The sequence below is a fragment of the Callorhinus ursinus genome, unplaced genomic scaffold (assembly GCF_003265705.2).
Source record: "Callorhinus ursinus isolate GAN/ISIS: 27379988/994484 unplaced genomic scaffold, GSC_fseal_2.0 scaffold45, whole genome shotgun sequence".
In the NCBI taxonomy this organism is placed as follows: Eukaryota; Metazoa; Chordata; class Mammalia; order Carnivora; family Otariidae; genus Callorhinus; species Callorhinus ursinus.
This window is the reverse complement of record NW_027397107.1, coordinates 11,771,673-11,793,903: the sequence shown is the minus strand read 5'-3', so window position 1 is coordinate 11,793,903 and position 22,231 is coordinate 11,771,673. Positions and strand designations below refer to the sequence as shown.

General features: G+C 46.6%; 1 protein-coding gene and 1 pseudogene across 1 annotated transcript in view; both read left to right on the top strand.

Moving 5' to 3' along the window:
* Nucleotides 1-22,231, top strand: part of FAM174B (family with sequence similarity 174 member B) — a 150,402-nt gene that overhangs the window by 71,357 nt on the left and 56,814 nt on the right. The gene's annotated exons all lie outside the window — the stretch shown is intronic.
* LOC112839955 (ras-related protein Rab-1B pseudogene) lies at nt 18,047-19,875 on the top strand (annotated as a pseudogene).

The window sequence follows — 22,231 nt, the reverse complement described above, 5'->3', positions numbered from 1 at the left end:
AGAAATGGAGGTCAGAGCTAAGGTGAGGGAAGTAGAAAGGAGAGGAGTATAAAGTGCTTTTTTCCCCACTGCACAACTCCAGGGGGCACCATTCTCATGGACCACAGTGTGAATAATACACCTTAAATTGGACAGGGTGCATCCTGTACAGCCCTCTGTGGCATCCCTGAATGAGCAGATTGAAGACCGAAGAGGATCAAGAAGATAAATGATGGTGGTTGATTGAATATGTGGGAAGGAATAGAGGAGAGTCAGAAATGGCTGCCAGGCTTCTACTTCCCGAGGGGATTAGGGGATATTGGTGCCATTCAGCGAGTCAGAGGACAGGGAAAGGGAGCGGGTTTGGGAGACGTGACTGGGAGAAACTGGGAAAGCAGTGGGAAGCAAGGGCCTTTGTGGGTGTGGGCACAAAGCCCTGGAGAGCAGGGACTCCTCCCACCTTGCAGCTCCTGGCTCCTAGCTGGGCACGTGGTGGCCTCTCGGGCCTCCCCCAGGGGCTGGCTGATCCAGGCTCCTGAAGGCAGTTAGAGTTAGTGTTCCACATGGTGGATAGCTTTGGGGTCAAGAACCAGCAGCGAGGGAAATAAATGCTGCACCAGAGCCCTCAAGGGACATCCTACGTTGTCTCCATGGTGACCCCAAACAGAGAACCCAAGAGGGTATCGGGTCATCATAAGGTCACTCACACCACTGCTGGGACAGATGCTTAAAAGGAAAACCCAAAGAACCTGGTGGTGGAACTGAACGCAACCCCTTTCTTTTCTTTTTTCTTCTTTTCTCTTCTTCTCTTCTCTTCCCTTCTCTTCTCTTCCCTCCCCTTCCCTCCCCTCTCCTCTCCTTTCTTCTCTTTTCTTTTCTTTCTTTTTTTACCCCTGAATGCCGTCAATCTCGTTTTGTGTGTAGCTAGGCATCTTGAGAGGAGGAGCCACCCTTGTGAGCCTGGGGTTTAGCTTACCAGCCTGGGCAGGGGTCCCCTGACTGGGGAGACACAGTACCCACCTCTTGTTTTTATTCGGGAAGTTGCTCAACCCCACACTTTCCCCGGGGCCACCCAATCAACGCTCTGCAGAGAACATTAAAAACATCCATGAAAGAGACATTGCAGATTTTTTTGGCCATGAACCTCAAAGATGAATTTTCCTATCACATTTTATGAGTTTGGGTTTTAAAACCTCCATAATGCAGGGCTGTCCCTCTCCAGTGCCCATGAACTTGCTCCTAAGGTGATGATTTATGCTGTTAATTCAGCCAGGAGAAGACCTTGGACCATACTGGATCACTTAGCGTATGGAACTGATAGAGGTGATTATCTCTCTTTCTCTTTTTTTTCCTGGGCGGCAAAGGGGAGATTTTGCTGTCTTCCTTGAACTTCTTAGCTTACTGATGGGATCCTCTGTGGGGAATGTGGGTGGGTATCCCAGGCAGGCGGGGATGCTATGGTCCCCAACAGTATCCAAAGACCCTGAGGGTTTTGAAGGGACCTCTAAGAGGGGTAGGTGGTAAGATGAACAAAACCATAGATTGTTGGAGCTGGACAAAGCCTTTGGGATTGTTTGCCCCAGTTTGTTAAATTTGCAGATTGAGAACCAAAGCCTGAGGTTTTACTCAAGGTTATCCAGCGGCTTCTAACACTTAAAAATAATTCTTTAATTTACAAAACGGAAGGCTTTTTTTGGATAAATGGGGCAGGGAAATGAAACGCAAGTCTCTATTTGTGGCCTAATAATAACCCAAAAGTTTTCTCCTGCCCTAAATTAAGAATCCTCATTAACGAAGAGGGCTTTTGTTTGCAAGAAGCCACAAAGCATGGCCTGTTTTCCCCCCCTGCTTACAAGGACGGCGGCAATTAGAGCTCCTGGGTTAGGCAATGATTTTTTTTTTTTTTTTTTGGTGCCTTCGCTTGCAAGAGATTAGAGTCACTAATGAGACACGAATGATCCCACTCCCAAACTTAACTAGAGCTCACTCCTGCCTTTCCTGGGAGAGGTGAAGAGACTTTTTTCCCTCCTTCTCCTAACCTGTGGTGGTACAAGGAACGGATTTATGAAAGCTAGCAGACTAAAGCCCAACCACTGAGGCGAAATGACCACTCCAAGCAAGGGCACACAACCCCAGGCAACGGGCATGCATTTGGTGGGCTTTGGAAACCTGGTTCTCCCTCCGTTGGCCATGTTTTTTTTTTTTTTTTTTTTTTTATTTTTTTTTTTTTTTTTTTTTTGAGAGAGAATGAGAGAGAGAGAGCATGGGGGGGGGAGGGTCAGAGGGAGAAGCAGACTCCCCGCTGAGCAGGGAGCCCGATGCGGGACTCGATCCCGGGACTCCAGCATCATGACCCGAGCCGAAGGCAGTCGTTCAACCAACTGAGCTTTGAAACAGAGGCCCTTCCTTTTCCCTTGATGCATGGACAGTGTGGTTTGTTTTCCTTTCTCGGCAGAAGCTGCTCCAGATCTGCCCAACCTATAAAGTCTCTAGCTCAGTGTTTGGCTCACAGCAGGTGCCCAGCCCAACTGCTTTAGTTTGGGTTCCCCCAGAGACGCGCTGTAGGGAGCTGGGAGCGATGAGACCGGTGGGGGGCGCAGGCAGCCAGCGAAGGGGTGTTTTGAAGCCAGCTACCCCTATACCCCCTACAGGCAGTGGGAGCTCCATCCCATGGAAAAGGTGGGATGTAGTGGAGGATGATCCCATCCGAGGGGCAAGGCAGCTGGGGTGTTTATACCCCAGCTTGTCAGTGGTTGGTTGAGGGCTGGGGGGGTGTTGGTTCCTTGATTGCCTGCCAGTCTCCTGCAGTGTTGAGAAAGCCATCAAGTGAAGAGATGGCACTGGTATTGGCAGTCGGCCAGAGCCCAGACCCACGGCAGAGGGGCAGGGAATGGACGGGAGCCATCCCATCATTCATTATTCTGTTAGCTATTTATCTCTCTATTTCTATCTATTGCTTTCTGTGAGCAGGCTCTACCTTAGGCCTGACTGAACATCCATGACCAACGTGTAAGAAGATGCTGTTCTGGAACCCGAGAGCCACAGAATCTGGCCTGGGGGGGTGGCCGCCCCATCTCCATGTCTCCGTGCTGACTGTCCCCCGCCTCCACAATTTGTCTGTCCTGCCTCTGCTCTGTGATAACAGCTGTCTGAGGTTGGGCTCCCTCAGAAGTGGACTCTGAGAAGGAATCTGAGTGCACGTGGTTTATTTGTGGGGGGCGGGGAGTCTTAGAAAGTGTGTGACAGAAGGGAAGTGAGTTCGTTCAGGGCAGTTTCAAGAGCTGTTGTGACCGTGGACACTTGGGGTGCAGTCCTCCCTGACAGTCTCTGGGAGATTGTGCCAGTCATGCAACAGACCCCTCAGCCCTCCCTGTCCCCCCAGGGGCAGAGAAGCTGGGGTCTCTGTCCCCAGCTCCTGTTCTGCATTGGTTGAGGGCTCGTCCCACCTTCAGGGATGGAGAGGGTTCCTCACCCTAGGCAGAGAGCCCTGGTAGTCATGGGTGAGAAGGGCTTATGTGTTCTAGAATGCTGGGTGCTGGGCACCTGTGTCTGCCCCAGGGACCACGACCGGGGTTTGAGCCTCTGCTGTGTGCCAGGTGCTCTTTACGGGCTCACCTGTCTGACTCTTCTCCCAGAGGAGGAAAGAAGAGAGTCAGCAGCTTGCTCAAGGTCGTGCAGCTCCTACAGTGGCTGGCTGCAGAGCCTCCACAGCTGGTGTCTTTTGCTGGTGTCTTCTTTGAGGTGTCCTGTCTGGCCTCTGGCTCAGGGCAGCGGGCCCTCTTTGGCCTTGGCCTTGGCCTTATGAGCTGTTTCCCTGGGGAGCTGCACTACTTCTCACCTTGGCCCCAAAGGGCGTGTGTTAGACACCAGGCAGGGTTGCTACTAAGCCCACTCTTCTGATGAGGTCCTTGAGGTTGAGAGGTTGAGAGGTCTGCCCAAAGCCCACAGTCGGTGAGGCAAGGAACAGGCTCCTGGGTCACTTGATTCTGCGGCGTGTCTTCTTTGTGTTGGGGTGTGGCCAAATAGATGCTCCATCCCCTGCTGGGTGAGTGTAAGTTGGGGACATTTCAGTGGTGGACAATATGGTTAATGTCTATCAAAATTACAAATGCACATGGCCATAGACCCAGTAATTCCACTTCTGGGAGGTTATCATGCAGAGACACCCTCCTGCGTGTGAAATGGTTTATGTATTTAGTGGGTCCCAGCAGCATTGTTTGCGCTTGTCAAAGATCGGAAATCGCCTAAATGACCATCAGTCGGAGCCTGGGCAAAGCAGGTGTGGGACATCCGTGCGATGAAATCCCAGGCTGCCGTGAGAAAATGAGGAAGCCGGCTGCGTATTTGTTTGTTAGAGAAAAAAACCCGAGGGGCAGAACAGTGTGTGCAATGTGGTGTGACTTGTGTCAAGAAAGAAAATGTGCGTGTATTTGATTGCTGTTGTGTCTCTGGCAGGGGACCCATGATACAGGAGACCCAGCATCGATTGTTCTGGGAGGGGAACTGGGAGGCTGGGGTCAGGCGAGAATACCCTTTAGTATCTTTTGAATGTCAGATCGTGCGGCTCTTGGGTACCTACTCAAAAAAAAAAAAAATCAGTGTGTTCTTTCTTTTATATTGCATTTCACCCTGAAATCCCAGGTTCCCTATCTGTTAAATGAAGAAAGTAGTATGTGTTTTAGAGAGCCATGACTCCTATGTCTGTTCCTTTAGAGCACTTACCACCGCCCTAATATGTTTAATTTTGGGAGTGGTCGACTTGATTTTGCTTCTCTGCTCAAGGAGAAGAACCGCAAGGGCAGGAACTGGGTATCACTGGTCCACCATTCTGTCTCTGGGACCTGCCTTCGGGTGCTAGACAAAAAGATTTTTTGGAATAATAAATGAATGAAAGCACTCTGTGCATGAGAACATGCTCTTTGTCTTTGTTATTATTATTTGTAGCATCAAAGTGCAAGAGGCAGCTGTGCACAGAGGCTCCGGTGGTCTAGGTTCAAATCCCAGCTCTGCCACTTATTAGCTGTGTGACCGTGGAAGAATCACTTAACCTCTCTGTGCTTCAGGTTCTTCATTAGCAAACTGGGAGCTGTGGAAGTACCAACCGCATAGGATTGCTGTGAGGGTACAAAGAGTTCATACCTATAAGCACTTAAAACAGCACCTGTAATCTGTAAATGTGAGATATTATTATTTGCCATGATTTTGATACTTTTCTCTTTAAAAATCCTCATTTCTGTGATTCTGGCAAAACTTCTTGTAGAATTTGGGAAGAGCTTTAGATGAGTAGGAATACTTCTTAGCTTATTCCTCCTTTCAATTCTTTCTTTCCTGGTACATTAGAGTGGCTCATATCTGAGTGGTCTCTCTTATTTTTCCAGAGAGGACCATCAAGGAACAAAGGACCCCTAAGTTAGAGGACCGTCGGCCTCCGGGTTGTGCAGGGATTGTGTGTGTAGGGAGTGGCTCTTTTGTTCTTTTCTTTCTCAACACCTGAGTCTGCAGAGTCCCCGAGAAGCCCCTGGGCTCCCTGCTAGCCTTTCCTGGGAAGCCTTGCCCTTCTCATTTCCCGTAGGGGCCGCTGGGCCCGGGTCTGCCTCTCCCTCCGTGGGGGCCTGGGCCTAGGGGGGATGAAGTCAGCCCAGAAGGCCTGGAGGGCAGCAGGGCGCCTAGAAAACCTCTGCTTTCTGTTTGAGCCGGTGTGAAAAGAGACACTTTGGCCGCCAGCTTCCTGATTGTTATTGGGGAAAATTGTGGCTTGAGTGGCCTTGATGGAAGAGCACAAAGGACGTGGGCAACTGGAGCCTGAACGGCTCAGGGCAGCTCCGTGGGGAGTGGGGCTGGATCCGTGGGGAGCTGTGCCGCGCTGATCAAAGAGCAACGGAAGAGTGGCTCTGAGGACATGTTCACAGCGGCCGCCTGCATTCTGATGGGCTCCTGCTGGCGCCCTGGCCCCCTCTCGTTTCCTAGTGTTCACTCTCCCCTCCGACTGCTCGGAGGGTGTAGGGACGGCCTGCTGCCCTCGCCCTCCTGAGCCCCTTTCATCTCATGGCTTGTGCGGCAGCCACCGTGCTCAGAGTGATGCTGGAAAGTTCTCTTGCCACTGGGAGGCCGGGTGCTGGTGCGAGATGGCTCATCAGTACCTGGCATTCTCCACCCAGACATCTGCGCGTTTGAAGTGTCTCCTTGAGACGGCGGGGCTACCTTGGGTTGGCTCATTGGAACTTGCGCAGGTGGTCATGACAGCCAAACTCGGAAGATGGCGGGAGCTGTGCACTCCAGTGCCCGGGCTCAGAGGCTGAAATTTATCTCCTTTCTGCTCAGGACTCTCTAGGCTCATGTGCCTTTCATCTTGTTTCCTGACCGGGGATAGCGTCTTATCACAGTAAAATGCACCCTCAGTGTTCGCCCAAACCCTGTGGTGCTCAGCCATATGGAAACAGCGGTATAAACTGTGTTTCAAAAACTGAGGACAGGGACAGTAGGTTGACAGTAGCCTGAAGGGGAGAGCAGAAACCCAGCCTCTTCAAATTTTAGGATTTAGCTCCTTATGTGCTAGATCCTGGGGGCAGGATGAGGGAGAGCCAGAATGTCAGTTGGTGGCTGTTTCCCTTTGTTTTGAAGTTCCCTGTACTACAGGGGTCATAAAAAAGAAAGAAAATTTCCAGAACTTGATCTTCCAGCTTTTTAAAATAAGAAACAAAACAAACAAAACCCCCTCCCAATCCCTCCTCTCTGCACCTTACCCCCGAAAAGCAAACCAGAAGTAAAGGCCACATGCTGCTAGGTTGTAGGCTGTATCTGGCTCACTGATGTGTTTTATTTGGCCCCCACAACATGTATGTATGTTATTATTATTATTATTATTAATTTGAGCCAACATTTAAACACTGGGGATTTCAAATAACCATCCAGAAAATCTGGAGTGCATGACCATGCTCAAGTAGCAAAACCAGATGGAGCCGTGAAGTTGTAAGGGGCTCATCAGCCTCTTACCATCTCATTCCCTGTTGTACTGGTCTCTCACCCCTGTAGGCATCTGAGTTTGCTATTTCTGATGTAAAAGTCCTGGCAACCAGCTGTCGTCACAGTATTTTTCTGGAATAAGCTTTCTGGAGCAGTGGGAGCATGGCGCCAGTATTCTTGGATTCTTCTCCTCCAGATTTGTTTTACCCACTCAACTTTTCTTGACTGGCTGTATTAACCCCTTTTCTGTATTCATGTTAAGCCTGGCAAATGAGCTGCCACTTGAGTCTCCCTGGCTTAAAGAAGTTTGCTGTTTGATTTTAAATTATGAGGCTTTGTAAATTTATGAATGTTCTGATTTGAATGCTTTTGAGAAAGTGGGAAACTCTGAGTTTCAGATTTGTTCTACAGCCTTATGGCCATGTTGACTTAGTAACTTTTTCCAGGAACATGTCTGTTTCATCCAAGTTATATTTATTGACTAACTGTTGCCCTAACATTTCCTTGTTATCCTAACACTGTCTGCAGGTTCTGTAGTGATGTCCCCTCTCTCATTTCTGATCCTGGGATTTGTGCCTTTTCTCTTTTTCAATGTTCAAAATAATTTAATGGTTCTTAATATAGCTATGCTTTGACCATGTCTATGTATTCTGTGCCTGTCTGTACCATCTTAGATTCCCTCAATTGCCTCCTTTTTTCTCAAGGCACCAACCACCTCCTGGACCATACCGCAGCCACCACCAGGGCCAACCAGTCACCTGCCCTGAGAGCGCTGGGCCCTCCCCCTTCCCTGTGCCATGCAGCTGGGCCAACTAGCCATATGCCTGAGTTTTCTGGTTCTTCTTGCCACCCTGGATTTAGAAAAACAGAGGCACCACTGCAGTTACAGAATCTGGCATCTGCAAGTTCAGGGGAGGGTCACCCTGTGGGGTAAACAGTGACTAATGGGAAACAGGAAACAGGAGTGAGCTTGCCAGGGCCAGAACTAGGGGAGGTGAGCGAGGCATTGAAGGTGCAAGGTAAGGAGACACCTGCTCTCAGGGTCATACCTATGCGTCAGGTGTTTCCCTTGCCTTACCCTTTTCTCTCCCCCAGAATTGGCAGATAAACTTCCATCCTTCTCTTCTCCCATGGAGTGTTGTCTGAGGGTCAGTTTCTCCTCGTAGCGCCCCTGTGTCTCCATGTGTGGAGTGAATCCACCTGCCTGGTGTCCTGTCGCATCTCTTTGTGGTTTGTAGTAAACAGGGGCAACACTCTGTAATGCTCCTCCTCTTTCCTTTGGTCCTTTCCCCTTTTCCTTACTCTGAAAGTCTAGGGATAATATCTGCCCCCCGTAAAGTGTAAATATCTTAATCCTTGCCACAGGTCTGTTTCTTAGAGGATATAGGCTAAGATGGTGTGAAAGTCTAAAGACAAAACACTAGATGAATTTGACTTTTATTTTGAATTTTCACCTTTAATGAAATATTGTAATAGAAAAAAAATCACTTAATTCTGTTTTTTTTTGAGAAAAAAGTATGGGCCATTAATTGATATCCATAGGCTGAATTTGTTATTTTTTTGGTATATATAAATACATATTTATATATTTGTATATTATACATAAGACATATAAAAATTGAGTGACCATTTAAGAATCAGGCCATTTTTACATAAAAATCCAGATTTTTTTTTTTACTTCTTTTGGAGCAGGGGAAGGTCTGTAGTATAGGCCAACAATCAGCTGGGCCTTGGCTGCCTCCTTTAGATGGAGCAGGCATGCACACGCCAGCTGGATGTGGTCCCAGCACTCCACAGTGACAAATATGCTCCTATGCATGGCCCCTCTCTCCTCATTTATGGAATGTGCCTGCCTCCTTATGGGCATTTGAGTTTAAAATCTCCAGGGTAAAGGGAAATTTAGCTAGCAGTCTTGTTGGGATAGGAATTGCTTCTCAGAAGGCTTCTATACACCGTGGCTCATGGCTTATAGATTGCTGACTCATCTGGCTCAGTTAGAAGTGTTCTTTGATCAACGGTGGGAGTCAGATCAAATAATATGGAACACATGCCAAGATCCCTTTTGCATATGCTGGGAGGGCTCTTTCTAACAAAATGACAGTGTTGTTGAGAGCTGAGAGCTCTGGAAGCAGAGAGAGGGAACTGTCAGCACCAGGAACGCTATGAAGAAATTTGGCAACAAAGCCTCTGAGAATTAGAGTGTGTGTGTGTGTGTGTGTGTGTGTGTGTGTGAGTGCACATACATGTATATACACATACTGTATACTAGCATATATATAATGTACTACATATTAACATATCATATATACTAGTATATATATGTATATATACTATATACTATATATAGTGTCATATATGTCGGTGTGTGTATATAAATAGTATTGTATGAATTTCGTGATGCCTCTTGGAGTAAGGCAGTGAGCCACTGGTTCTCAGTTGGTGAGTGTAAATCGCTGGCCAATGAAGTGATGCTTGTTTCAGGATGTGCTACACCTGCCTCGTCAGTCTCCTTCCCTTTCTTCCTCGTCTTGGTTTCACTCCCTGGCTGTCTTCCACCTCTACCCGATCTCCAAGCAACCCAGCTGAGTTGTAGAGAAACAGTGTGTGGAAACTCCCAGGTTATTATGTCACTTCTTCCTTCTCAATGACTGACACCGCTCCCTCCCTTGGAGTTGAGAGTGGTACTTTTATTTTCAAAGCGCTTGCACATCTTTCATCTCATTAGATCCCTCTAACAGACCTGTGAGGAGAGAGCAGGCAGAACCTCGACTTAAGATGGAAAGTGAGTCACAGGCTAAGTGATTTGTCCCCTCCTGTCAGCAAGTCAGTAGAAGGGCAGGGATTCGGCTCAGGCCTCCAGTGGTTCCCCACTTGACTCCCAGCCTGTCAACTGGTGACATTATCTGACTTTAATTCTTCAGCCAGACTGATGGAAGCAGTATTTTTACAAACTGTGGGATGCAACCCAATTGTAAAATCAATTTAATGGTGAAACCAGTTTTTACAAATGAAATGGAATAGGATAGTTATCAAAGCACATCACATACAGAGATAAGGATTGTTTAATGAAACGTTAGGTGTATGTCCGCTGCTATTTTGATTACCTGGGCTCTGGCCGTTGCTTCGTCAAGAACAGATTCACGTTTCTTTCCATGTGGATTTTTGGATTCTGTGAAGCCTCATCACATACTTCTGCCTGAGTTTTAAGGAGGTTAGATTTTAGTGACAGATTGTTGGGGACATGCTGCTCTTGCACATTTGATAACCCAGGGCAGGAATGCACCTCACGGGTGACAGAACTTCCAATATACCTATAATATTGGACTAAAAAAACAACCACCCCCCAAACAACCCAAAACCCAAAACTGGAAGACTGTATTCCTGCTTAGAAAGGCTAGAACCAAAAAGATCATACATAAACTACTAGCTACTAGCACCATGCTAACCTATAGTTTTAAAGAAAGAGTAACTTTTTAATATTCTGCTGTGAACATTGGAGAAATAAATGCATGGACCTAGAGCAATGGGTGGAAGATGCTGTGTGGGGCAGAAGCCCGGGGCAGGAAGGGGGCAGGAGTAGATATAATTCAGGGAGTAAATGTGACTTACAACTGAGAAGGAGCCAAGGTCAGTCCTGAGAGGGCTGTCTCATGACCAGGGGAGTTGGGAAGGGGTGGAGGGGTGGAGGACATGTCAGGACACAGAGACCACGAAGAAGGGGGGAGAGTATTGAGGAGCTGTTCCTCACAGGTGTTGCCCAGCGGGCTTACAGGCAGTTTCCATTGAATGTCTGGACCAACGATTACAAGTGTGAATGATTTAAGTAGTCCATTTACATTGGGTCATTGAGAAAAACCAATAAAACAGAAGCCAATCAATCAAGAAAGGTGGTTAATAAATAATAAATATACTTTTAACGTGGAGTGCTCTAATTGACTGCCTGTTTGCCTAACTTTTCTTGCAGATGCCCAGGGGGAGAATCACATAGTCATAAATCATACTCAGTCAAAGGCAGAATATTCTTTTAAGGACAGAGTAGCTTCCATCTGTGGTTTTTACTATGTGTGCCCAGGTATTTTCCTCTGTGGGATGATATTTCTGAAATGGCAGTGGAAGTCAATGGGAAAAATGTGATGATTTACAGATATTTCTTTTACATAAAAATTTTTCAACTGGCAACCTAAGAAACCAGTGATGATGAAGTCCATAACAATGGCAGAATGATGATGGATTGCTTGCGCGTGTGAAGGAGAAGTAACAGTAGAGGAAGAGAGAGGGTGACTGGGACCCGTAGAAAAGTAGGGGCTGGGGGTGTGGAGGCAGGAGCAGACAGAGACAGACTCCTACAGACCAGAGAAGGGGCATGATTTCCTAGAAACCTCAACCTTCTTCAGTCCTCCTGGTAACTTTCCTCCCTCCAGCATTGAACCCCATGGCTCCCCACTTGAAACGCCAGGGCTCCCCACCAAAACCTTGATTTCTTCATCCAGTCTGACTTATTAAACTCAGATTCACATACATAATAGGAAGCATTTTTATATACATAAAATATATTAAAACATATACACAAATATGCAAATAATTATAAATATATAAAATATTCATGTACTGCTCTTCCCCCAAGCGGCCTGAGGTGACCTCTGAAAATGGTTTGCTATTCGCTTGACCCAGAAAACCCTACGAGATCATGTAAATCAAGAGGTTCAAATCTTCGTGTTCACTTTAAGAACGTACGTGAAACTGCCCAGGCCATCAAGGGTATGCATATCTGAAAAGCCACCGAGTATCTGAAAGACGTCACTTTACAGAAGCAGTGTGTGCCATTCCGTCGCTACAATGGTGGAATTGGTTAGGTATGTCCAGGCCAAACAGTGGCGCTGGGCACAGGGTTGGTGGCCCAAGAAGAGTGCTGAATTTTTACTGCACATGCTTAAAAATGCAGAGAGTAATGCTGAAACTTAAGGGTTTAGATGTTGATTCTCTGGTCATTGAGCACATCCCGGTGAACAAAGCCCCCAAGATGCGGCGTAGAACGTACAGGGCTCATGGTCGGATTAAGCCATACATGAACTCTCCCTGCCACATTGAGATGATCCTTACTGAAAAAGAGCAGATTGTTCCTAAACCAGAAGAGGAGGTTGCACAGAAGAAAAAGATATCCCAGAAGAAACTGAAGAAACAAAAACTTATGGCCCGGGAGTAAATTCTGCAGAGTGAATGCAAATAAAAATAAAAAGAGAATGTTGGTGGCCTTTTATTATTAAACATATTTCAAGTATCTTTGCAAAAAAAAAAATGTTCATGTGCTCTATGGACCTCAAACCATCCCAGGTCTCTTACTGAAAGGATAGTAGTGGTGTTGCTGGTCACATATGCACACATGGCTGCTGATACCCTCCTCCTCTGCTTTCAGTTGTATTTTTCTTCCCCTGTTGACCCTCTGGCTGACTTCACTTCCTTTGGCTACACTGAGCCCTCAAGATGATGATGGTGGAGCTGTCCAGGAGAAGGCCATGGTCATGTTTGGACTGAGGAGAGGGTTGGGGGATGGTGAGGATGGGAGTGTTGAGTGGAAAGCAACAGCCATGCTAACAGGTACAGTGGTTATCCTAAGTAATGGATTTTTAAAAATGAGATTTTTGTTCTTGGGTTGTGCTTCATCATGGTGTTCAAAGACAAAGTAGATGAGCATGGAGACAGCCAATTCATGGTCTGTGTCACGCATCCATGCTAGGTGTCCTGAATTCCCTCAGCATTCACTGTCTCTAAAGACAATGCCCCAAACAAGAGTGCAAGCCACTTTAGCTAACAGTGAGCTCCTGATGCATAAAAAATGCCTAAGTTAATTTTCGTAACATCTACCTTTGGCTTTCTCATACTGAAAAGTCATTCCCTGCTGTATAATTCCTTTGGCTAAATTCAAATTTTAGCTTTTATTTTGTTTGCTTCCACCCTTTTCTGGTCAGTTTGGTTAGGTAACTCAATCACTTATGGCTGAAAGCCCTCATTTGCTTGCTCAGAAGGCTTGGAACGAGGGGAGAGAAGAATGAGTCCAGGAACGGTTTGTGACAGATATTAGACCTCTGAGCTGTGCGATTCTGACATTGTACCCAACAATACAAATGTGGCTCAGTGGTCCAGACACAGCACAGTCTAATCCTAGCCTGTTGGTGGGGGGATTAATGACTCGGGATGTTGTCTGTGTCCCGTGGTAGAAGGGAAAGCTTCTTGCCCATGCTCCTGGATGATTTTATCAGGTATGTGTTCCCATCAGTGCTCCTGATAATGTGCACAGGGGCATCTGCTAAAAATAAGAAGCAAGGAGGTGGTGGGAGGAATTCATCCAGTTCTTACCCCAATGTGGACACATGCTCGGAAGACACCTTGACTTCTCTTTCATCTTCCTCTCTAAAACATGAGGAACTGGCTGAGATAGGGCTGACTTCTGCCTCTGAGCGCCAAAGAGTAGGAGGCCCAGGGAGTCTGGGGCTCCCAGGCTGCTACCTCAGAGGGGTAGTGCCAGAAAAGTGAGTGCCACGATAAGTCACCAGAGGAGGATTCTGTGTAGGCAGTGGCATTGGGAACTTGTAGAATTCAGGCCTTCCCAATAAAGGTGGGAAAAGTAATTCTAGACAAAAATGGATGCCCGGTAGTTATATGGTTACTTAGTTTACTGTCTCACATTATTCTGTCTAATTCTCTGTATTGTATCTCTCGCAAGATTATTACAATTTTGAAAGCAGAGATCTGTTAGAGTGAGTGACTCTTGCTGTTTTCTAGTGTGGTGATGGACACATGGAATGTGCTAGAGAAAGATGTGTGCACTGATTGGCGAGGCTTTATTCAGATGGTGAAATGTCCTTCCCTCTGATTACAGCTGACCTTAATTTTGACCTGTTGGGGCCAAGCTGCAGCCAGGAACACTGCTAATTACTTTTCACTCCAACAGCTCCTGTGAGTTGGACCAGGAGGATTTATCTATTATAAACCAATGTTAGAATTCTGCTACTTTTCACCTTCTGCTGTCAAGCAGTTGTCAGGCGCCACTGACTCCCAAGTCAATTGCTGGGCCTCAAATTTATTGGCTGAGTCATTGGCAACCTCTGGATGATTCCCAGTGAGCCAGTCACCCAGAACATGATTTTGAATTAAAAGTTTATATATTGCTTGGAAGGAACATGGCAGTCGTGACCATAGAGGCAGAGAGAGAGAAATGGTAGAGGTTGGCTTCCGGTGGCGATTGGGGTGGGCATGCGATAGGAATCTTTCCAGCGAGATGGAAGAGCAAAACTCAGCACATAAATATTTCACTTTGATGCTCATCTAAGATCAGGCTGCTACCCGGAGTTCTCTGATTCCTGGGATGAACTAGCAGGTGGTGTGCTTTTTAGTGTCGACATGTTCGATTTAGAAGACAGGGGATGGCAACGAACCAGAATACCACTCTCAAGAGTTATGGGCTGGTTAGGCAGATCTGAGCCCTCCCGAGATCACCCTCACAATGGACACTGTTGGCCCTCTTGTTTTAGGGCTCGGCACTAAGTAAATGGAAATTTTTGTCACATGCAGGAATTTCACTTAGTGGAGATTAATTTCTTAAGTATTGCACTGTCTGGAAAGCCTCTGCTGAGGAGACATGAAGTTGTTACCAGTGCTTAGTATCTCAAAGAGAATTAACTTATATGATCCTTTTTTATTCATTGGCAGGGCAAGAAGATGGTGGAAGGTAGAGGGAACAGAGGGAAATTAATACTTATTATGGACCTCTGGTGTGCCAAGCACTATGCCAGCAACAATAACCACATACCTCATTGAATCCTCACAAATGTGTGAAAGAACTTTCTTTGACCTCAGAGACAGAGGGTTGAGTTAACGACACCTTATTGTTGGTCAGTATAATGTTGCTTTCTGGTTCAGTTATTTTTATACCCTTTTATCTTATCCTATATGTCCGTTCTCCAATCCTCCTAATGGCAACCATTTTAAAATGTTTGACATATGTCCTTTTATTTGTATTATTTTTTGGTGTTTATATTTTATTTTATTTTTTATTTTTAAGATTTTATTTCAGAGAGAGAGAGAGAGAGAGAGAGAGCATGAACGGGGAGAGGGCCAGAGGGAGAGGGAGAAGCAGACCCCGCTGAGCTGGGAGCCCAATGTAGGATTCAATCCCAGGACCCTGAGATCCTGACCTGAGCCAAAGGCAGATGCTTAACCGACTGAGCCACCCCAGCACCCCAGTGTTTATTATTGTGCAAAAATTTCAAACAGTGTCAAAAGTAGAAGAGTGTGACAGACTTCAGTGTACCCATCACTCAAAGTGTATGTACACTTTGTATATACACTTGTGCACAGTCAGGTTGTGTATACACTTGTATATACACTTTGAGTGTATATACACTTGTGCACAGAGTCAGGTTCAACTTGTGGCCAGTTTTGTTTCATCTGTACCATCATCCCTTCCCACTGTTCACAGATAACTTTGAAGTAAGTCCCAGCATCATACTATTCCATTGATAAATATTTTGTATATACCTCTAAAATATAATCATTAAATTATATAATCAATATATTATCATACCTAAAAATTAGAAATAATCAATATCATCAATTATTCAGTCATTGTTCAAATTTTCCCAATTGTCTTGTAATTTTTTAAAATTCAAATAAGATTTATACATTGTGATTGGTTGATATGTCTCTTATCTCTTTAAATCTATGGTTCTCTTTTTAAAGATTTTATTTATTTATTTGTCAGAGAAAGAGAGAGAGAGAGCACAAGTAAGGGAGTGGCAGGCAGAGGGAGAAGCTCAACCGACTGAGCCACACAGGCGTCCCTTAATTTATGGTTCTGCCCTCTGTTCCTAAATAGTTATTTATTGAAGATCAGAGTGTTTATCTTCATGAAGTTTTCCAAAGTCTGGTGATTGTATTTCTGTGGTGTTTTCTCATATGTTCCTATGCCCTCTTTATTTCCTGTAAATTGGTAGTGAGGTCTAGAAACTTGATCAGATTCATGGTTGTTGTTGTTTGAGCAAGAAATACTTCATAGGTGAAGTTATGGACTTCTATCAAGAGGCACCTAGTGTCTAGTTGTCTCTGTGATGTTAGTGGTGTTGGTGAGCAATGCCTAGGTCCATGATTTCCTTAGGGGTTTCAAAATAATGATAATCTAATTTTGTCATTCCTTCTTTTTTTATTAGCTGGACTATTTTTATAAAGAGAAACTTAGCTACCTCGAGATACAGTTTGTATAGGAAAAGCAAGATAGTGCTTGATTCTTTCCTTTACTTATCAATTTTCAAAATAATGAGCTAGTTCCCCTAAAGATAAATCAATAAGTTTAAAAAATAAGATTATAAACTCATTTATTTAAACATATTTGATTATTTCAATTGTTTACAGTCATTCATACTGATGTTCAAGTTGTCCCATCTTTGGCAAATGGGAGCCTCTGCAGGATTTCATTTTTTAGTCATCGTTGACACTACCTCATTAGTCTTTGATAGCTTCCTCGCTGCCTGGTAAGATAAGCTATTTCTGGATCATCTTATATATTTATGGCCCCAGACATGGAGTCAGCTGTTTCTCCAAGGAGCCCTGGTTCTGATTAGTGGGAGATTGTATTTAGAGTCCACAGCCTGGGTGCTAGGCGCATTACATTTCTATACTTTATCCATATTGCTGCGCATGTCCAGTCTGCTTTTTCCAAGTGCTGCGCCATGTTCTATAGTGTGTATTCTCTGCGCAGCACAAACCCATTTCTCCACTGTTGGATGGCTGCCAACTTCCTGCTATCACAAAACAACACTACAGTGAGCATCTTTGAACATGTCCCCTCACTGGCCTATATGATAGCCCAATGTTATGATCCCTATTTAATTGGGGAGGTCACCAGGCAACGAGGAGTGAGAAAGAAGGTGGGGAAAGAGGGAGGGTGCAGAAAGGGGAGATGGGGCCTAGGGCCGAGTGGGACAGCTTAGAGACCCTATTCCCCTCTGTGTCTCTTGAGTGGAGGCTTCTCTTTCTCTTGTGGTACCCTGCATTCTGGAGGAAGGACAGGGCAGGGGATGGGTCAGCGTTCTCCCGGCTCCTCATGGTTGCTTTCCCACCTCCCTTCATGAGTGAGAAACTCTCAGTGCTATAAGGCTCATGTCATTGGAGTATCTCACGGTTCTATGGCCGTGTTTGGTGTGTACACTTTGGGGCTTCTTCTGCACATCCGCTGAGGCCTTGGGCAGGTGACCCGAGTCTTCTCCATTCCACTTCTTGCCGTCATCCTGGTCAACTTCATTATCCATATGGGTGGCCCACTCTGCATGATAGCCTTTCAGCAACTTGGTCTCCTCTGTCCCAACTCTCTTCACTGTATTCCACTTTAGGGGCCTGGTCTCATTGCCACTCCAAGGGCAGAGAGAACAGGAAAGGTTTGGTGACTAGAAAGAAGGCCCTTATGGCTACAGCATGGAATGTAGAGCCCACAGTGCCAGATGAGTTCCCAGAGTTAGGCAGGTCCCCATCACTCAGCTTTATAGGTTATGTCACAGATTCTGGCCTCTGTCCTAAGAGAAAGAAGAAGCTACTGAAAGATTTTAAGTGCAGCAGACAGGTGTTATGAGTTGGTGATGGTGACATGATCAAATTTGTCGATTGAAAAGATCTCTATGGCTACTGTTGACCTTAAAAGTAAAACAGCCAGTTATTTTATCAGCAAATGGGTTTATTCAGGAAGAGCAGAGGAATGCAGTTCAGGACAAGCAAGCTATAGCTAAAGCCACAGGCAAGTCCAGGGATCAAAGGAGAGGAATGTTACTTTATAGAGAAAAGGAAGAAGTTGGAGGGGCTATTCTGAATAAAAGTCCACCGGAGGAAAGCAAGAGTTCAGGCTGGTGACTTTTCTCATTGGCTGAATTTGTTGCTGGGCAGGGAGAAATTCTTCCTTCCTCCTGCTGGAGTAGTGACATTGGCTTCTTCCTGCTGGGTCTGCGGTTGAGTGGCGGGGCATGAGAGCTCCCCCTTCTGGCGCCTGACTCCATTTTATTTATTTTTAAAAAATTTGTTCGTTTATTTATTTATTATTTTTAAAAATATTTATTTGGGGAGCGACCGAGCGGGCCACCGCAGCCGCCATGAACCCCGAATATGACTACCTGTTTAAGCTGCTTTTGATTGGTGATTCGGGCGTGGGCAAGTCATGCCTGCTTCTGCGGTTTGCTGATGACACATACACAGAGAGCTACATCAGCACCATTGGGGTGGACTTCAAGATCCGAACCATTGAGCTGGATGGCAAAACCATCAAACTTCAGATCTGGGACACAGCTGGTCAGGAGCGGTTCCGGACCATCACTTCCAGCTACTACCGGGGGGCTCATGGCATCATTGTGGTGTACGATGTCACCGACCAGGAATCCTATGCCAACGTGAAGCAGTGGCTACAGGAGATCGACCGCTTTGCCAGTGAGAATGTCAATAAGCTCCTGGTGGGCAACAAGAGCGACCTCACCACCAAGAAAGTGGTGGATAACACCACAGCCAAGGAGTTTGCAGATTCTCTGGGCATCCCCTTCCTGGAGACGAGTGCCAAGAACGCTACCAATGTTGAGCAGGCATTCATGACCATGGCTGCTGAGATCAAAAAGCGGATGGGGCCTGGGGCAGCCTCAGGGGGTGAGCGGCCCAACCTCAAGATCGACAGCACCCCTGTGAAGCCAGCTGGTGGCGGCTGTTGCTAGAAGGGGCACGTGGGGTGGGACGGGAGGGGGCACCTTCTCCAGATGATGCCCCTGGAGGGGATAGGAGGTGCCTCCCTCTCCTGGGGCATTTGAGTCTGTGGCTTTGGGGTGTCCTGGGCTCCCCATCTCCCTCTGGCCCATCTGCCTGCTGCCCTGAGCCCTGGTTTTGTCACGGCCCCCAAGGGAGGACACCCAGGACCTTTGGCTGGGGTGGGGATGTGGGCTTGCTCTGCTGCTGCCTCTAGGTAACTTTAAAAGCTACCCTCCCACACACCTTTCCTTGGGATGAGGGCTCCTCTGTTTCCCTTCCTTGCCCCCCATGTATGCTGCAGTGGGTTTCTTTCCTTACCCCTTTACCTTCTCCCCCCACTCCCCTTCCCCAAGAGCTGGGAGCCTCCCTGGCCTCTACAGTCCCTGGCTGCAGTCAGCACCGGGGGCCAGGAATGGGACCAGGGGATCCAGGACCCAGGATCCAGGGCCCTGGGCTGGACCTCAGGAAGGGCATGGGGGCCACAGGGGCCCAGCAGCCCACCCTTGCCTCTCCCTGCCTCTCCTTCCCACCCCTTCCATACTCACAGCTCCAGCCGTCCAGCTGCGGTGGGGTCTGAGCACATCTAGAGCAGGTGGGCAGGCAGCCATGCTGGGCCTGTGTCTTGAGCCCAGAGGGAGCCTGCTCTTGCCACCCCCTGCCCTGCCAGAGCCAGGCCCATGTGCTGCCTGCCCACCGTGCCCCTTTGTCCCCATGGCAGGCAGAGGTGGAAGGCCCACTGTGCCGGAGGCCAGGCACCAGCCTTAACCCTCACTCTGCCAGCACCTCTTCCCTTTCCCCGAGGCAGCACATCTGGCTTATTCTCCCCCTTCTGTTCTTTGGAGCCTACGAGGGCAGGTCCTCATACCCTGTCACCACTACTCCTCCGGGGAATGTGGGTGCAAACCCAGGGTCCAGGGCCTCTCCCCTCACCCCCTCCCACCCAGGATCCTAGCCCCCTGCCCTCTGGCACAGCTTCTTCCTGCAGAAAAAACAAACCTTTGGTCTCTACCTGAAAAGCCATGTACCTTGTGCTGTCTCTCGCCTGTCCCACCTGTGCCCTGCCCTCCAGCTTGTATTTAAGTCTCTGGGGTGCCCCCACTCCCAGGTTCCCCTCTGGTGTCATGTCAGGCATTTTGCAAGGAAAAGCCACTTGGGGAAAGACAGAAAGGACAAAAAATAAATAAATTTCCGCTGGCCCTCGGGTGAGCCGAGGGTTTTTGCAAGGAAAAAAAAAAATAAATAAAAATATTTATTTATTTGAGAGAGAGAGTGGAGGGAGGGGCAGAGGGAGAGGGAGAAAGAGAATCTCAAGCAGACTCCCCATTGAGCGGGGAGCCTGACATGCGGCTCGATCCCAGGACCCTGAGATCACGACCTGAGTCAAAATCAAGAGTCGGTTGCTAAACCTGAGCTACCCAGGTGCCCCTTTTTAATTATTTTTAAAACATTTTAATTCGAGCATAATTAATGTGCAATGTTATATTAATTTCAGGTGTACAATATAGTGATTCAACAACTATATATATTACTCAATGCTCATCATGGTAAGTGTGCTCTTAATCCCCTTCACCTATTTCACCCATCCTCCCACCCACCTCCCCTCTGGGAACCATCAGTTTGTTCTTTATAGGTAAGAGTCGGCTTCTTGAATTGTCTCTCTTTTTTTCCTTATACCCATTTGTTTCTTAAATTCCACAAATGAGTGAAATCATATGGTATTTGTCTTAGCATTATACTCACTAGATACATTCATGTTACTGCAAGTGACAAGATTTCATCCTTTTTTATGGCTGAATAATATTCCATTGTATCTATACCACATCATCATTATCCATTCATCTATCAGTTGACACTAGGGCTGCTTCCATGATTGGGCTATTATAGATGATGCTGCAGTAAACACAGGGGTGCATGTATCTTTTTGAATTAACATTTTTTTTTTTTTTTTTTTTGGTATTCTTTGGGTAAATATCCAGTATTGTGATTACTGGATCTTGGGTATTTCTATTTTTAATCTTTTGAGGAACTTCCACACTGTTTTCCAGAGTGGCTGCACCAGTTTGTATTCCCACCAGCAGTGCATTAGGGTTCGTTTTTCTCCACATCCTTGCCAACACTTGTTTCTTGTGTTTTTGACTCTAGCCATTCTGACAGGTATGAGTTGGTATCTCATTTTAGTTTTGATTTGCATTTCCCAGATAATGAGTGATGTTGAACCTCTTTTCACGTGTCAGGTTTCACGTGGGAACCTCATTTCCCAGATAATGAGTGATGTTGAACCTCTTTCATGTTGAACCTCTTTTCACGTGTCTTTTCAGCTCTGTTCACATGAACCTCTTTTCACGGATCTTGGGTATTTCTATTTTTAATCTTTTGAGGAACTTCCACACTGTTTTCCAGAGTGGCTGCACCAGTTTGTATTCCCACCAGCAGGGCATTAGGGTTCGTTTTTCTCCACATCCTTGCCAACACTTGTTTCTTGTGTTTTTGACTCTAGCCATTCTGACAGGTATGAGTTGGTATCTCATTTTAGTTTTGATTTGCATTTCCCAGATAATGAGTGATGTTGAACCTCTTCTTTGGAAAAATGTTCATATCTTCTGCCCATTTTTTAATTGGATGATGATTATTATTTTTTTTGATACTGAGTTTTATAAGTTCTTTATGTATTTTGGATACTAACCCTTTATTAGATATGCTCCTGACTCCACTTTAAATGAGGTTTCCTTTATTCAGTTTCATATCACCATGTAGAGAATAGACTGGAACAAGACAGACAGACACAAGCTGGCTAGTGAGGAAGCTGTTGCCATATCCCAGTGAGAGATGAGGGTGACTTAGAGCAGGAGGGATCAAGTTGGTGAACTTGTGAGATCTTTAGGAGAAAAAAATCTCCAGGGCCTTTTTCTGGTTTGGAAATGGAAAGAAAGAGTGAGGAGGCAGTCGAGGGTGGTGCCCAGGTTTTTAGCTTGCCTGACTGGATAGGCCATGGGCCATTCCCTGGGCAGGGGACGATGGGGAGTGAGCTGGGCTTGAAGTGTAGTGGTGATGGAGAGGAGTGTTTAAGGCCTAGGGGACCATGGGCACTCTCTGGGATATTTTGAGTGTGAGAAGCCTTTGGAACAAGCCATGAAGATTTGGGCAGGGAGTGGATGCTCAGGTCTGGAGCCAGAGAGGTCTGGGCTGCAGAGGGGAAGCTGGGCATTGGGAGCATGTGGGTGGAAATTAAACTTGGGGTGTGGCTGAGGCGGCCTAAGGAGAGACAGTGGGCGAGTCAGCAGACCGTCCAGGCCCAGCCCGAGGACCTGCACTTTGGGGTTGGGTTGAGGAGAAGGAATATGCTCAGGGGACAGAAGGAGCCACCAGAGAGGCAGGAAGAGAGGCAAAGAGCGCCATGTCAGGGAGGCCATGAGAAGAATGTATTTCAAGGAGGGGACCTTGGTCTGCTGAGAGAGAGGGAGAGGTCAGGAGAGATGAGGAATGAAAAATGTCCGCTTAATTTAGCAATGTGGAGTCCTGAGTA